The sequence below is a fragment of the Sorex araneus genome, chromosome 10, assembly GCF_027595985.1.
Source record: "Sorex araneus isolate mSorAra2 chromosome 10, mSorAra2.pri, whole genome shotgun sequence".
NCBI lineage: Eukaryota > Metazoa > Chordata > Mammalia > Eulipotyphla > Soricidae > Sorex > Sorex araneus.
The window spans coordinates 49,571,910-49,577,947 of NC_073311.1; the positions used below are offsets into that span (position 1 = coordinate 49,571,910).

At 42.9% G+C, this 6,038-nt stretch overlaps 1 pseudogene; it reads right to left on the reverse strand.

Moving 5' to 3' along the window:
* The window catches only part of LOC129399149 (allograft inflammatory factor 1-like), a 93,602-nt pseudogene extending 87,673 nt beyond the window's left edge, over nucleotides 1-5,929 (reverse strand).
* Nucleotides 5,930-6,038: the final 109 nt, after the last annotated feature.

Consider the following 6,038-nt stretch of genomic DNA (forward strand, 5'->3'; position numbering starts at 1 on the left):
GTCATTTGTTTCCAGGTATCTTTTGATTTCTTCCTTGATTTCCTTCGTGACACACTTTTTGTTCAACATTGAGTTGTTTAATTTCCATGCATCTGTACATGATTAACTTCTATCTTCATTGCATCATGATCTGAGAAGATAGTGATCAATTTTTATCTTCCTGACTCTGTTGAGGTATGTTTTGTGGCCTAGCACGTGGTTTATTCTGGAAAATGTTCCATGTGCATTGAAAAAGAATGTGCATTTGGTTTTTTGGGGAGATAGACAGCCCTGTATACATCTATCTCTTCCATTTCTTCCTTCAAAGCCAGTACCTCTTTGCTGAGTTTTAATCTTCTTGAATTATCCAGAGGTGGTGTTGAAGTCTCCAACTACCATTGTGTTGCTACCAATGTCCTCTTTGAAATCTATTAGAAGTTATTTTCAGTTTTTTGCTGGTCCCTCATTGGATGAATATCCAGCTTAGGAGTGTGAATTCTTCATGCTGTAATATCCTGTGATTATTCAAAAATGGCCCTCACTGTCCCTTCTAATCTTTTTCAGCCTGAAATCTATGTTGTTGGATACTAGTATGGCCACCCCTGACTTTTTGATTGAGTTGTTTGCTTGAAGGATTGTTTTCTATCCTTTCACTTTGATTCTGTGTTTGCTCTAATTGTTCAGATGTGTTTCTTGTAGGCAGCAGAATGTTGGGTTTAGTTTCTCAGTCCATTTTCCCTCTCTGTGTCTCTTAATTGGTGCATTTAGACCATTGCCATTTAGAGAGATTATTGTCATGGGGTTTTGTGCCATTTTTATGTAGAGGTTTGTTGTGCTTGTAGGGATTGGTCTTGTGTTGCAGTAGCCCCTTTATTCCTTCTTTTAAAGTTGGTTTTGAGTCAATAATACATATGATACATGTGCGTTACTAATCACGCACATAGTATAGCAGTCTATTTTAGCAGAACCTCCAGCTTATTCTGGGCATGCGCTCCTATACATAATTGAATAAAAGTTGTGATGTTGTGATGTTGTCCTTTTACTCCATGACTCCCTGCTTTTTAAATTTTTATTCCAGGCAGAGGAACGTGCAGTGACAAAGGCCTGAAGACGAACTTGAGCTGACAGTGTAGGGGAAGGCAGAGAGAAGTTAGGGTGATAGATGGGGTGCTGGTGGGTTGAGGGGGGATGCTCAGAGCCCTGGCTGGAGAGCCCAGCAGGTGTTCACTGGGAAGAGCCTGATTGCAGTGGGAATGATATTGAGCTGATTCTCCATCTGATGGAAGGGGGCCTTGGGTGGGTCTTAAGCCAGAGAGGGTACCTTGCAGTTCGGAAAGCACTCAGCCTTCATTTAACATCTGCAGAGCAGGAACAAGTGATAGAGTTTCATGCAAGGTGGTGACAAGGACATTTATCAGTGACTAGAATATTCCTCATCTCTTCTCCACTCTCTCTAATTAATTTTCTTAACTAAAAATTCATGCTGATAAAAGACCAGAGCTTTCAGCACAGAAGGAAATGGTATTCCCTAACTGCCTGTGTGCCCGCTCTCCCTCACACCCTCTGGAAGGTGTTGAGGAGGGGGTTTAGATCCAATCAAAGCTTTTGCATCTTATTGAAACAGAGATGGTGGGTAGGAGTTGCGGGGGAGGGGGGAGATGCTCTACAAAATGTCCACCTCCATTTACTTTAAGGGCATTCTTTGCCTGCATTTTATGGATCAATCCTACTGGAAATAAATTAATTAATTAAATTATCTAATGACTTTTCTCTGCCATAGGTCCTTGTATCTCCCCTCTGTGATTAGACAGGCTGGCATGCCTCTCTGCATGTGCTCAGTAAGCAAAATGGTATTCTTCATCCCAAACTACATTTATGTAGAATACCATAACATGAAAAACTACTTTCAGGGCTGGAGCAATAGCACAGCGGGTAGGGCGTTTGCCTTATATGCAGCCGACCCGGTGCCTTACTGGGTGACCCCCCCCCAAAAAAAACTCAACTCTCAACATTCCATTCTGCCCTGGTATATACCATGAGCAGGGTGAAAGAATGTTCGTGTGTGATCATGGCTAAGAGATGTGTTTTATTGCTGATCTCTTCAGACCACAGCCACAGGGATGTGTTGTTAGAAAAAAAAATCCCACAGTAATCATGACTGATAAGAAGCTCTGGCATTCCTGTTGGCACAGCAAGAGCGTGGACCACAGATAGCACCTCACTGCCGCCCCCTCCTCAGCCTCTCTCTCCATCCCCATGTGCTAGGGTTCTTATCCCCGGCTCTGCATTGGGGTGTGTTGGAAGCCTGCCTGGCGTGGTGAGCTCAGTGGATCAAAATTTCTCTCTTGGCCATTGAGGGCTCACCCTGTCTCCAAATTCATCCACTTGATTTCACTGCTGGGCTGCCAGGATTGACAGTGTTGGAATGGGGGAGAGAGCCTGAGGGCTCGGCGGAGCTGGACTCTCTCTTTTCCTCCCTCCATCATTCTCTCCTTTCCTCCCTCCCTCACTCCTTTATCTTCATCTCTCTTTTTTTTCTTTCTTTCTGTACCCAGGGATGCTTAGGGATTACTCCTAGCTCTGCATAATTCTCCAAGTTATTGAAATCTGTGGTGTCTTCAATTAATCAATTCCATTGTAAATATGTAATTAGAACTACATCAGAATACAACAATTTTGATAGTGAAAGAAACTAGGGCAAAAATTTAGAAAAGTAACTTTGAATGGGAGAAAATATTCCCACTGCATATCTGGTAAGGGTATAATAAATGAAATATACAAAGTGCTTACAAAACTTAATTTAAAAAATGTCAAGCAACCCCATCCAAAGTGTGGGGAGGAAATTAACAGACACTTCTTCAAAGAAAGCATAGAAATGACCAATGGGGATCTCAGGAAGAGTTTCCATCACTTGTTATTAGGGAAATGCAAATCCAAGTGGCAATCACACTACTGAAAATGGCTTGAATCCAAACATTCAGAAGCATTCAGAGTGCTGGTGGCTGCAAAATAGTTTCTGCACAATTGTGAAGACTAGCTGACCACAGTTGTTCTGTTCCAAAAAAATATGCTTGAAGTAAAACCATCTACCCTAGTGAAAAACATCCTTTTCCCATTATTGTTCCTGTTCCAGAGTAGGCAGGAAATTAAACACTGCCAACTCTGAACACATGCTGCATAAACATCACCACTTACAAATGATAAGGAAAACTGACCCTACCCATGGATCACACAGGCTCACACAAGAGAGGAGAAGCTGCCAAAAGGCAGCTGAGTCTTGGCAACATGACCCTGGAATGCATTTGGCACATCCTTGAGATGGTGAGAATCTCACCTTGTACTCCAGATGTGCTCCTGTGCTTGGGATAGTCTTGCCCTGGCCTTCCAGATGACATGTTTGAGAATTTCTGCTTCTGTGCTCTCCCTCCAGCTGCCTGCAGATGCCCTCTCCCTCTCTCTCATAGAGACTATAAAATGAAATTCTCACTCATTCATATTTATGACCTTGGTCTCTGCTGCCTCTGGTTACTCATTCCTTTCTGGTTTTCAATAGATCAAAAGGGAAGTTTGAGTCATTACAAGGAACCAACAGATCAGTGAGTTATTTGGTCTGAGTACTTCTCTGTTATTACATATAGGCGGCTTTTTTTAAAAAAAAAATTGAATCACCATGAGATACAGTTACAAAGCTTAAATGTCTTCATCTCAGTCATACAATGATTGAACACCCATGCCTCCACCAGTGCACATTTTCCACCACCAATGTTCCCAGTATTCCTCTCCCCCCATCCCACCTCTTCCCCTGCCTATATGGCAGGCAATTTCCCTCTTTCTCTCTATTCTTGGGCATTATGATTTGCAATACAGATAATGAGAGGTCATTATGTTTGGTCCTTCATCTACTTTCAGCACACATATCCCATCCCGAGCAATCCCTCCAATCATCATTGACTTAGTGATCCCTTCTCTATCCCAGCTGCCTTCTCCCACAGCTCATAAGGCAGGCTTCCAAACATGGAGCAATCTTACTGATTGCCAATCAGTAACACCCAATCTACTGTCCTTGGGTGTTAGTCTCATATTATGATATTTTATATTCCATAGGTGAGTGCAATCATTTTATGTCCCTTTCTTTCTGACTCATTTCACTTAGCATGATACTCTCCATGACCATCCACTTATATGCAAATTTCATGACTTTGTCTTTCCTAACAGCTGCATAGTATTCCATTGTGTAGATGTAACAAAGATATTTTTTAACCAGTTGTCTGTTCTTGGGCACTTAGGTTTTTCCAGATTCTGCTATTGTGAACAATACTGCAATGAGCATACAGGTGCAGTTGTTATTTCTACTGTGCTCTTTTGCACCCTCAGATTATATTTCCAGAAGTAGTATTGCAGGGTCATATGGAAACTCAATTTCTAGTGTTTTAAGGAATGCCCATATTGTTTTCCAAAAAAGTCTGGACTAGTCAGCATTACCACCAACAACGAAAGAGTCCCTTTTTCCCCTCATCTGCACCAGCACTGGTTGTTCTCATTCTTTTCGGTGTGTGCTAGTATCTGTGGTGTGAGATGATATCTCATTGTTTTGATTCGCATCTCCCTGATGATTAGCATTGTAGGCATTTTTTCATTTGCCTTTTGACCATTTGTATTTCTTCTTTTGAGAAAGCTTCTGCTCATTTCTTTTTTTATTTTTATTTTTTTTTATTGAATCACCATATGGAAAGTTACATAGTTCTCAGGGTTATGTCAGTTATACAATACTCAAACACCCTTCCCTTCACTAGTGCCCATATTCCAACCATCCCAGTATGCCTCCCACCTCCCGCCCCCACCCTTCCCCCCAGCCCCCCCCTTGTAAGTGATGTTTCATTTTGATTACTCTTTATCTTGACTACATTCCATGTTTCAACTCATAACTCACTATTGTTGCTGGAACTCCCCCCCCCCCAAAGAAAAAGGCAGTCCTACTGCCAAGGAAGTATTTGATAGTTTTCCATTGCTGAGAATGTAGAGATATTAAGTCCCGCTGTTTGTTACATAACTTTTCTTCATTCATTTTTCTTGTTCCCCCTCCTTCCCGCGCAACCAAGTTTATGCCTGCTTAGTAATCTTCATAATATGATTGTCGCCACGCTGCCTGACAAAGGGAGAAGAAACCTACAAAGATGGTTATTTCCGGTCATCAGCTGGCATGGGGCTATAGCTTAGTTGATAGTCTAGCAGCATGTCTGCAAGCAGTTTCTGGAACCAATAGTAGTGCGCTGGTATCGGCACCGGCTCCACCAGCGTCCCGCTGTTCCATGTACATTTCTTTTTATTTTCCCCTCATATCCCATTCCCACGCCACCAGGTTCGTGTATGCTTAATGGACATCATAATATGGCTTACGCCACACCACATTTCTTCCCGAGAAAGAAATATTTCTTCCCCTCAGCTGGCATGGGGTTGTAGCTTAGTTCAGTCTAGAGAGATGGCTACCACTATGATTGCCTTCAATATTTCAACAAAAGACTTACTATTCTTGTTAGGGTTATCCCCCCAAAGTCCAACCCGTTACAAAGGAACCATTTCATATTGCTGATGATTAGATGACATTAGGTTTTGAATTTCTGTATAAAGTCCAGGGAAAATTCTGCCAGAAATTCTATCACTACAATCTTTTACCCTTTTATGGTACTCATAAGATGGGAAAACCTAGAGAAATACCGGGCCCCCGCTGGGGCAGCCTGGTGGAAACGCTCAGTTCACGTTCTGGAGGAATTTCAGTGGGCTGCTGGTGTCCAAAGTAGTTCTTTTGGGCTCCTCGGTCATGCTGGAGTGGCGGCAGCGGCGAGTGGGGAGTCCACGTCGTTCCACTGTCCTTAAGTGTCGGCGGTGGGTGGAGACCTGTACTTCTCTGCCCCGCGATGTCCCACAAGCCTCGCCGCGCATTTGGGTCCATGTCTCCATTTTGTGCTCAAAGAAAAGGGCTGGAGGCTGTGCTGTGCCCAGGGGGGAGGGGTTGAGAGAGAGAGAGAGATTAAAAAAAACGAGAAATACTGGGGCAGCCT